The following is a 10,618-nucleotide window of genomic DNA, read 5'->3' as shown; positions in this document are numbered from 1 at the left end:
CTCTTTCTCTCACATACATACACACACACACATACACACCCCAAAAAATAAAATAAAATAAGCAATGTCCCCCTAACCCTGTCCCCCAAGTGTATTTTAGTGGCACATACAAGATCTATGTTCTCTAGCTGGAAGTGTTTTTTGTTGTTTTGTTTTTATTTTTTTTAACTTTTAGTTTTGGGATGATACACTACGCTGTGTATTTTGTAAAAGGGCAAATGGGCACAAGATGAAGGCAGCCATGTCATTCAGATAAAAAATAGTATGATTTCTTCCCAATGACAGCCTCGTAAACAGAATGGTATAATACATGTTGCATTATTTGTTACAACTTGTACTTTGTCTGTATTATGAGAGATGTAACGGTTTGTCAGCTGTAACTGTTGTTTTCTTGTAACATGATATGGAATAAAATGTAGCCGAATCTCCCTCTATCTTCTCCTATGGATGCATCGTAAGGTCACATGCACACACACACATACACACACACGCACACACACACACGAGATTAATCAGCCTGCAAGCTTTTTATAAAGCGCCTACTGTGGGCCAGGTACTGTTAGTCATTGAAGATACAAAAACAAATTGGAAAACAGCCTCAACTTTTAAGGAGTTTACAAGATAAAGTATCACACGGCGTTTTTTGCTTTTTTTTTTTAAGTGCAATGATAACCATATACCTCCTTCTCCTGCCCTCCCTCCCAAAAAAGGTATTTGGAAGGACTGGACTAGACAGAAAAAATGTAAATGGAACATTCCAGAAGATTCCATTAAAACTGAATTTTATTTACTGTGCCAGTTTTCCCAAAAACGAGTATAGACATTGCGAAACAAGCCCATGCATCGCAAGATCTTCAGTATTCCCAAGGCACGATGCAGATGTTTGCCACATGTTTCACCCATCACACATTTCGTCTGTGGTCTGATCTGGTTTTGTGTAATGGCCCTTCCTTTTACATTTTTGTAACTGACTTTCGCTTTGCTTTTTGCACCTTATCCAATGATGGAGGATACATCTGTTAGCCTCCATCAAATACATAGCAAAGTGCAAGTGGTTTTTCTCCTTCTTAATGTTATCCAGCCTCTTCCAGTTGACCTCTCCACCCCATCTCCCTTCCCAGACTCATGTAGCCGAAGGGAGCTTAGTGTGGCCTCTTTTCTCAGAGCTTCCCAGACAACCTAGAGTACTATCTGGGAAGAGTTAATGGCTTGAAATGGAACAAGTTTGGGTCAAATCCCAGATTAACAAATGCTGACCTTGGTGGTGATGGATCGGCACTGTTAACAGCCATTTGTATTCATCCATCTTGTGAGAGGCATCAAGTTAACAAAAGTTATTCCTGTAATTGATGAAGTTAACAATAAGTAGGTATCAGCTACTGTTGTGGACATGATATTTCATTTATTTCTACATTTTCCAAAGTGAAGAAATAACCTCCCAGTTGTTATTTGGCACAATGGGAAGAGGACTGGATTTGGATTCAGAGAATTCCTAGGTTCAGATCCCAACTCAGCTACCTACTACTTATATAATCTTGGGTGAGTCACTTAAATTCAGCTTTGGGGAGGCAACAAGGTGGTGCAGTGAATAGAGCACTGGCTCTGGAGTCAGGAAGACCTGAGTTCAAATCTGGCCTCAGACACTTAACACAAAAAAAACTAGCTGTGTGACCTTGGGCAAGTCACTTAACCCCAATTGTCTACCTTCCCCCCTCCAAAAATACAAAAAAAGTTCAGCCTTGGTTTTCTCATTTGTAAAATAAAGGGGTTGGCCTAGATGACGTTTGAGGTCTGCTCTGGCTCTAAATCTATATACTATCCTGTGATTTAACTTTTTATCCAGAAGTTACCTATGGTGCCCATGCTAAAAAGTTGATTATTTAGAAGCCATGACCAACTGGAGTTAGCCATTTTTTTATTCCTAGCCTAGAGTTTCTGGCCTTTCAGATCAGATGGCAAAATAAAATTTTAATGAATTCTTACAAAATTCCAGTATGTGTCCTACCTCTGACACACATTAGCTGTGTGACCCTGGACAAGTAACTCAGCCTCTCAGAACTCTAAGCAACTCTGAGACCATATTACAGAAAAGGTGCTGACCTACACTGATAAAGAGAATATCTTCATCTTGGAGTAGCCTACATCAAAGAAATCATAGTTTCTATTCTTGTCATTATCTCATAAAACTTAACCTTTATGTTCCTGGCTTATCTTACTCAGGGAATGTGTAGGTCAAGTGACTTCACCAAAAAATGGTCAACCAGAAGTAAAACCTTTAGCACTCTGAGAGATCAAAGAATGCCATGAGATGGACCCCAATGGCTTTAGATGCTCAGGCACGAGATCTAAGGTCCTATACCTCCGAGACTAGAAAAAATAGATGATGACCCTTGGTAAAACCATTTGATGATGCATTTTTTTTAATTAAAATGGAACATCTACCCTCACGTGGGACACTGGTTGAGATCCCAAAAGTGTGAATGAATGAACAAGTGGATTAGTGAATAAAGTATGTGCAAAAGACCAGCATGCTCCTCAGAGTCCATTAGAAAGGAACAAGTTAGGAGATCATCTCACTTCCAAGTGAGTGTGAGGAGACCATTCATGTCTAGAGCTCACTGTAGACACCAACGCAGCCACCATACAAATAAGGACACTGATGTTTCATATGTTGTCTGTATGGTATCATGGGTAGAGAGTGATCTGGTCTGAATTAAGTCTTGGATTCAAGTCCTACTTTGACGCATGCTAACTGTGTGACTCTGAGCAAATCACTTAACCCCTTGAGTGCCCCCAGGTGATTCTAAAGTAAGTCACAACACAGTTGGCAGGAGTTTCCTTATTGGGATCTCTCCAGACCAGAAATGTGGATGGTGCAATGACTTTGCTCACAGGACACAGGACAAGTAATCAGCATGTTGGGTGAGGAGAAAGAGGGAAGAGCTTGTGGTATCCATATCCAAGGCAAGAAGAAAGATTGCTCAGAAACCTGTCTCAGCTATATAAAAAAGATGGTTCTCCAGGTACATGGCTATGCATCCCAGCATCCATTCAGCTCAGTAATTGTTCAGTGCTTGCTCTCCTGCTTTGGCAGAACTGTGGCGCTGATGTGCGCTCACTGAGGCCGGCAGTGAAGAGTCAGGAGGGCAGCACTCGCCGCAGTCACTGTTGCCCCCCAGAGTAAAGAGAAACCAGAGGGGAAGGTGTTCACGCAACCTTGTGCCACTAGGTTAACGTAGACAGTTGCCAGATAATGGCTGTCATTGTCAGTCTTTGCAAGGAGAGTCCTACCGTGGCACAGCTGCCTGCTGCTACCAGTGGGTGGTGGTGTTATGGGCATTAGCTTTGAGAAGCTTATAGAGCAGAGGGGGCTGGGATAAAGGACACAAATCAGGGGAAAACTGACAAGATTAAAAAAAAAATCCAGGGCCTAGTATTTACTGTTCATCCTCCTTGCTTGTGGTGTTATATATTGTCTGCTGTGAGTCATGCTGAGAGAGAGCCAGGCACAATAATAGCTGAGAGCAGGCTTGTAGCCCCCTGAGCTATTCTCCGCCAATGGTGGTTACTGAGTTAGGAGAGAGTGTGATTCTGATAGAGTTGTCTTTTTTCTCCTTCCCTCCAAGACCACCCATGATTATTGAGGACATACCTGGCATAGGACATGCCTAGATGGATTTAGGGCTAGTGTAGCCGAGAAGTGGCCCAACTAGGGTCAAAGGGATGGTATAATCCACGTATCCACCATTTGTGGATGTAGAACAAAATGTAAATAATAATGGGACTGGGGGTGGGAGGGTGGTCACCATAGGCCTGTTTGTTCAACAGTTTATGGGTTAAAATAAAACAAAGAACTGAATCTTCTCCAGTTCTGCCTTCACCTGTATGTCAAGGCTTTCACCCAGTGTTTCATGTCCACCAAAGGATTCTACGGAGAATATGGAAAAGCATCAATACAGCCTATAACTACACAGCCTGTTCACAGCTGTGCCTCATTCAGGGCATTCCTTAGGGATGCCCTTTACTACACTATGCCTATCTTCAATGGGCAGGCTTTATAATAAAGGGAGTCTGCATGGGATTTGATGAAGGGTGAAGGTAAATTTCAGGTGGATATTCCATTGGACCTATGATGTCATCATCAGTGTACCTCCTCACTCCAATGATGCAATCAAGCCAGGAAACAAGCATTTTGAAGTTCCTACTGGGATGCCAGGCACTGTGCTAAGTGTAAAGGACACACAAAAAAATGCAAAGATACAGTCCCTGCCTTTAAGGAGCCTTTTAAATGGCAGATCACAACCCCTCCAAACCTCTCCATCCACCCTTGGACTTCATCCCTTCCACCACTTGGCCATCATTGGTGCCTAGTAGAAGTTGAGCACACAAGTTACGGTGCCATTTTGTTTTTTTTTTCTTTTTTTTTTCATGTTTTGCCATAGAGAATTCATTTCCAGATGGTCAACTGACTGGTAATGGGTCTATACTTAACTATGATATTGTTTATTACTGGGAATCCAGGACTATATTCAAAGGTTTTTCCAACATGGTAGAAATTTCCAGAGTTTATTATTCCAAAGCTTCCCTTTCAGAGTCTTTAGGAACCCAGGATCAGCTCCTTTTTAATAAGACATCAGAGTAGGTCTTGGTGTGAAATAAAGGGTCATAGAGTCTAATAGAAAATGAGCAGGAGCATAGAATGAAAGGGTAAAACATTCCCCTTGCCTTAGTAAGATGCAGTTCATAAATAATAGCTAGGTAGTGAACATAAAGACCTAAATTGCCCTTAGGAAGACTGGATTATGAATCCTGTATCAGTCACTTCCTAGCTGTGTGACCTTGGGCAAGTCACCTGCCACAGAATGGGTACTTCATAGATGTTTATTGACTAACTGTCAACTTAATGGAATCTGTTTCCTCATCTGTAAAATGGGAATAATAACAACCGCTACCTCCCAAGGTTGTCCCAAGAATCATATGTGATGGCAAACAAAGCTCTTTACAACCCTTAAAATGCCTAACATGATGGCTAACATTCTTTATATTATAAGCACATACCCCCTCTCCAGTGAAGCCATCTTCCTATACTTGGCTGTGACACGACTGGTGTTTGATTCCCCAACATAACATCAGTGGAGTGTGTGCTCTGCCGCATCCTAAAAAGATAGAAACGTTTCCACCATGGACCCAGGGGTGGATGGTGTGTCCAAGAACCAGCTGAGCTGAGTTTAGAGGTGCCTTCCCCAGATGGTTGGCCATGGAAACTGAAGGAGGCACACGGAGATGTGATCTGCATCAGCTAAGGGCATCCCCACATTGCTGAAATCCTTGGTCTTTAAAATCTGTCCATTGAAGTGCTGTGGCATCAGTAATGACTTTGGTAGAAGCCATTTGTTGGAGAATTAATGGCGGCCTCCAACTCATGGTGGAGCAGAGTGAATAGAGATCCATTCTCAGGATCGGGAATAGCAGGGTTCAAGTGCTCCCCACTCTGAACCAACTCAGCAGTGGCACTTCCTCGCAAATCATCATGAATATTCAAGCAATTATGTCGGTCCTTGCATGATGTAGTGGACAGAGGGCTGGACTTGGAGGCAGGCAGGCCTGGGTTCAAATCTGTCTGTGTATCCCTTAGGAAGTCACTTCGCATCTTGAAGGAAACCCATTTGTTCTTTCCTGAAATACAGTTGAATTGGCCTCCAAGGTTCCTTCCAGTTCTAAAGTCATGACCTGTAATCTTTCAAATACTTCCCTACTCGTTGCCCCGATTGTGTTTGTACTTCACAACTTGATGCTCAAATCCCTGGCTTCTTTTAATTCCCAGGTAAAATTCCATCCTCTGTAGGAAACCTTTCCCAGTCCCTCTTAATTCTAGCACTTTTTCTCTCTGTACATATATGTTTGGGGTCTTCCCCATTAGATGATAAGCTCCTTGAGGACAGGCAGTGTCTTTTGTCTCCTTTTGGATCCCCAGTGCTTATTGCAATTCCTGGTATACAGTAGGTGCTTAATAAATGCTTGTTGGCTGATTGACACATGATACAAGTCATCTGAGTTACTTTTGCAGCTCCTCTCAAAGCAAGAGGAGCAGTAGAAATGTGTTTCATACAAATCCCCAGGTGCTGATCTAACTTCTCATTAGTTTATTTGGACCCACAGGCTATGTCCATAGGGACAAAGGATCACTCTCAGCGTTGTGGCTTTTCTTCAGAGAATCCTATTTCCCAATCCCTAGATCCTTGAGAATATCTGGGACCTCTGTGTAATGCCCACAAAATTCTTCCTGGGTGGTGGGGGAGGAACAACTGGGTTGTCTAAGCAGTTGGGAGAGCTAAAGGCCATTAGTGAGCTTGAAGGTGTGATAGTATGGAAGAAAAGGTTCTAGAATTCACACTCAGGGAACTACTGGTGACAGGGAACCAGGACTCCTATTCTCAGTTTGTAATATTTTTTGAATTTTTTAAATTTTCATTTTCCTTTTCCTTTTTGGAGGGGGAAGGGTAGGGCAATTGGGGTTAAGTGACTTGCCCAAGGTCACACGGCTAGTTTTTTGTGTTAAGTGTCTGAGACCAGATTTGAACTCAGGTCCTCCTGACTCCAGGGCCAGTGCTCTATTCATTGTGCCACCTAGCCACCCCCCTCAGTTTGTAATTTTGACAACAATAACAACAAAAAATAGCTAGTATTTAGATAATGTTTTAAGGAGTGAAAAACATTTTTCCATATATTATGTGATTTGTGATATCAGCCTTAGTGTCATTCTCGAAGACTCACCCTTACTTACCTTCCATATCCAATTAGTTCTCAGATCTTGTCATTTCTCCCTTCACAACATTCTTGTCTCTGACCTACACTTATCCCTTTCTTTCCACTCACTTAGGGATATATGGGGTCCTCTGTTGCGAAGGCTTGCTGAGCCCTTTTCAGAACTGCTCATTTGATGTCCACCTGGCACTCAACTCTCACCTGTGTCTCCAAGAAGCTGCAGAATGGGCAGTGGCCATACCCCAATAAACCATCCTGGCAGACGGGTTAAACCAGGTTGAGGGTAACTGGCCTCAAACCCATTGGTGAGTTAAAAGGGTGTCTATCCTAAGCACGTGAAGACTTCCCAGGTGGAATGGGGAAATAAGAACACTTTGACCCAATGTCCCTGAAGGCAACTGAAGCAGGCACTATGGTGCACTTAGAGCTTGGTCAGACATGGAAGGCACCAAAGTTATCCATTGCATCCCAGGCCAGTACCAGTTGTCTTGACTTTTGTCCTGCCACAGGACTCTGATGACTGTAAGATGGAGTCTGATGACCTTGTGCAACTCCACCTCACTTAAAACTAATTCACAGGCAAGTCAAAGCATAGCATGACGTCATTACTTATCTTCAAAAATGAAGGACAAACTGCAGCGCAGGCTCTCACCACCTCTTGCCTAGACTATTGCAATGGAAATATTGGGAAATTGATCACCCTTCCTCAAGTCTCAGTCTTGCACTCTGTCTTCCACACAGCTGCCAAAGTGATTTTCTTAAAGCATAGGACTAAAGATATCACTGTCTTCCCCTTCCCCTTCTCTCTCCCACTACTTAATAAACTTCAGTGGCTTCCTGTAACTTTCAGGATAAAATATAAAACCCTTTGTTTGGTATATAGAACAACCTGGCCCCTTCCCTATGTTTCCAGTCCTCTTATACTTTATGGCCCCCCCCCCCCCCCGCCTTCCATCTCTCATCTGTGTGCCTTTGCACTGGCTGTCTCCCATGGCCAAAAGGCTCTTCTCCTTCACTGCCACTTATTAAAATCCCTGGCTTCCTGTAAGACCTAGGTCACATGTGCCACCTTCCCCAGAAGGCCTTTCTCAGTTCTCCAAAAATCCTAGAGGCTTCCCCTCCCAGATTACCTTCCATCTGCTCCATTATGTATCTTGTATGCAGCTAAGTAATTGCATGCTTTCTCCCCCAGCTAGACTTGCTTCTTTGAGGGAAAGATCTGGGCTTTGGGGTTTGGTTTTGTGTTGCTTGTGTCTCCAACACTGAACACAGTGCCTGGCCTATTAGGCACTTAGTAAATCCCTATTGATTGATTAATTGATCAATTAATCCTCTCTTCTCTTCCTATTGTATTTGACATTGCACTTAAGAGTGAGGTAAGAAATAGTTGGTGTTTATTTCTCATTAAGATGCTCACTTTCCTTCACCCACAAAGAGCTTTTAGAAAATTAATAACCAAGTCCTCTATGGCTTATTCCTAAAGCCTGAGATGTTATAGCAAATTGTCCAAACAAAAAATCCACTGTTCTCCCCTCTTGGTTATACAGGTTACACTCGCGGAAATAAAGTGCAGGTATCTGTGGGCATTTTTCATTCAGGGAGTAATTTATATGACAATCAATTACCCAGAGAATTTTGAGCATTATTTTAGTACTCTAAAGTTACTTTCTATCCTGTATTCATAAAATGACACACTAACCTAAGGAACAGTAAACAAAAGCTCACTGTGTTCTCGGGAAATCTCAAGAAGAAATGTACATGCCAAATTTAAAATGAAAAATTTTAATTCCATATTATTATTATTTTAATAGAAATACATATGGTTTGCAAAGCACTTTATATATATATATATCATCTATATTATCAAATGAGGAAACATTTATGAAGCTCAGAATAATAACTGACACATCATAAGTGCTTAATAAATGTTTGTTTCCTTGCCCTTTTGTGCATGATTTGTGCATATATTATAATTGTATTGTTGCAGAGCCGTCCAAGGATGAGAAATTCTGACTCAAATAGATTTGTCCTCCTCTTTCTTCTTCTTTTCTTCTTCCTCTTCTTTTTTCTGTCTCCGTGTATCTCTCTATCTCTGTCTCTCCTTATCTCTCTCTGTCTCTTTGTCTCTGTCTCTCTCTTTCTGTCTCTGTCTCTGTCTTTCTCTCTCTCTTTCTTCCCCCTTATCTCCCCCATCCCTAAAAAGCTATTATACTGAGCCAAGGAGGTAGTTTGGTAACATGGAAAGCCCTGACCAGAGAGATAAAACACTCAAGTCTTAGTTCTGGTTCTTTCACTGGTTGAATTTCCATAGACCTCAGTTTCCTCATTTTTGAGTAGAACATAGATCACCATGCAGCCTTTGGATGACTCATTTTAATTGCATCCTTCTTTCCTTCCTGGTGTCAGTGATATTGTTGCCAAAACCCTGCAGCTGAGAATGACACAAGCCTTTAAATTTGCCAGAGACAGATGGCGACATAAATCTCCATTGTTACTAATGGCCTTCCCAGTGCGGCCGCTGTCTGTTTTGAATGGGACATTAGCAATCGTGAGTTCTCCTAGGAGCACTTTTTAAATTTCCCTTCAGGAAGCGAAGATGCTTTACATTTTCCATGGTGGCTTCCTTGGGTAGAGTTGTGCGTCTTGTAGCAACAGTTGGACTAGGAGATTTAATTAAAGGCTAACCAATCAACAATCCCATGATTCCTTTCAGACTTGAGCCCATGACAGAGGTTGCATTTATTCAGGCCTCTTTGGCCTTTTTATTTGTTCTTTTCCATTTTAGGTGAAAGGAATGGAGCCTCCAACCTTGTTTGAGAGTGACAGCCACAGGAATCTGAGAGTTTGAAATCAGGCTAGAGTTGGCAGCCAGTATAGCATTGATGCCCCCAGAGAACAAAGAGCCACCTTCAGAAGAGTTCTTCAAGATGCCAGCCCAGGGTAAGGATTATATAGCAGGCACTCAGCATCTGGATATGGACTTGGTAGGATCAGTGCCATGGAGGAACTAAGCTAAGTTGTGATTCTTCTCCCCCAGGAACCATGGTGGTGAGGAGGAAAGCATACCCCCGAGGTATTAAAGAAGATGTTTGTACATTTGTTCTGGCTGTATCTTTGAAGTAAATAATCATTTGTAAAAACTACACAATGTTACTGTCCCTTTAACAAAGGCCAGGAATATAGTCAGTAAGAGCTTGAGCCAATGGAGATGGAGAAAAGATCTCCTTTCCCCCAAACTCCTTGGGATGCTCTGGAACCTTCAGAGGGAATATAGCAGGTCTGGCTCTGAAAAAGAAGGGACAAGAAGATACATGTTACATAAGCTATTATTATTATTACTATTTACTACATATATTCTACATGGTCAAGAGAGCTAAATACCCTTGATGAAGGGTAGACCCTCAAAGCTGAATACAAACCATGTCAACAAGAATAAAGCATTTTCCAGAATCCCAGTGTGATCTACCAGATTAAAACCAAGAAGGCCTGCCAAGACAAGACATTGCTGCCAGACCTAGCAAATCAAAGGGGCACTGGGAAATTCTGTTTTTAATCTTTAGAAATGTTTTAATTTGGGTAGTGGAGAATATTTTCTCTGGGGACAGGAAGTTATTCCTTTGCCCAAGTTCTAAAGTCATTAAGTCTTTAAATCTCATTAGGAAAATTACTAGTTGGTCAGATTCTTTCTACCAGAAACACCCAGTTGAAGGGCGTGGGGGAGAGAACACAGAATTCTTCATAGTCTGAATACTGTGTATGTGAAGTGTTGTCGCCTAGATAATTTAGGTCAGTTGTGTACAGGATCAAGGATTAGCCCACAGTTAGCCATTTGGCTGTTTATATGTCCTGCATC

At 42.1% G+C, this 10,618-nt stretch overlaps 1 protein-coding gene and 1 long non-coding RNA gene across 5 annotated transcripts in view; both read left to right on the top strand.

Annotated features, from left to right (window-relative positions):
- The window catches only part of CDK14 (cyclin dependent kinase 14), a 678,842-nt gene extending 678,408 nt beyond the window's left edge, over positions 1-434 (top strand). For all 4 annotated transcript variants that reach the window (XM_069086180.1, XM_069086183.1, XM_069086182.1 and 1 more), the window contains one exon: positions 1-434. This exon is cut by the window's left edge and continues 3,026 nt beyond it. The gene's annotated coding sequence lies outside the window, so the exon portion shown is untranslated.
- Positions 435-8,608: 8,174 nt separating this feature from the next.
- LOC138159750 (uncharacterized) lies at positions 8,609-9,907 on the top strand. The gene is made up of 2 exons (XR_011167961.1): positions 8,609-9,313; positions 9,551-9,907. It is a non-coding gene; the product is annotated as an uncharacterized lncRNA (long non-coding RNA).
- Positions 9,908-10,618: the final 711 nt, after the last annotated feature.

Source organism: Petaurus breviceps, unplaced genomic scaffold, assembly GCF_028583685.1.
Source record: "Petaurus breviceps papuanus isolate PSGF00001 unplaced genomic scaffold, PetGlider_PUasm1.0 178, whole genome shotgun sequence".
NCBI classification, from domain to species: domain Eukaryota; kingdom Metazoa; phylum Chordata; class Mammalia; order Diprotodontia; family Petauridae; genus Petaurus; species Petaurus breviceps.
Note: the sequence above shows the minus strand (reverse complement) of the source record. Positions and strands in the feature narration are given on the sequence as shown.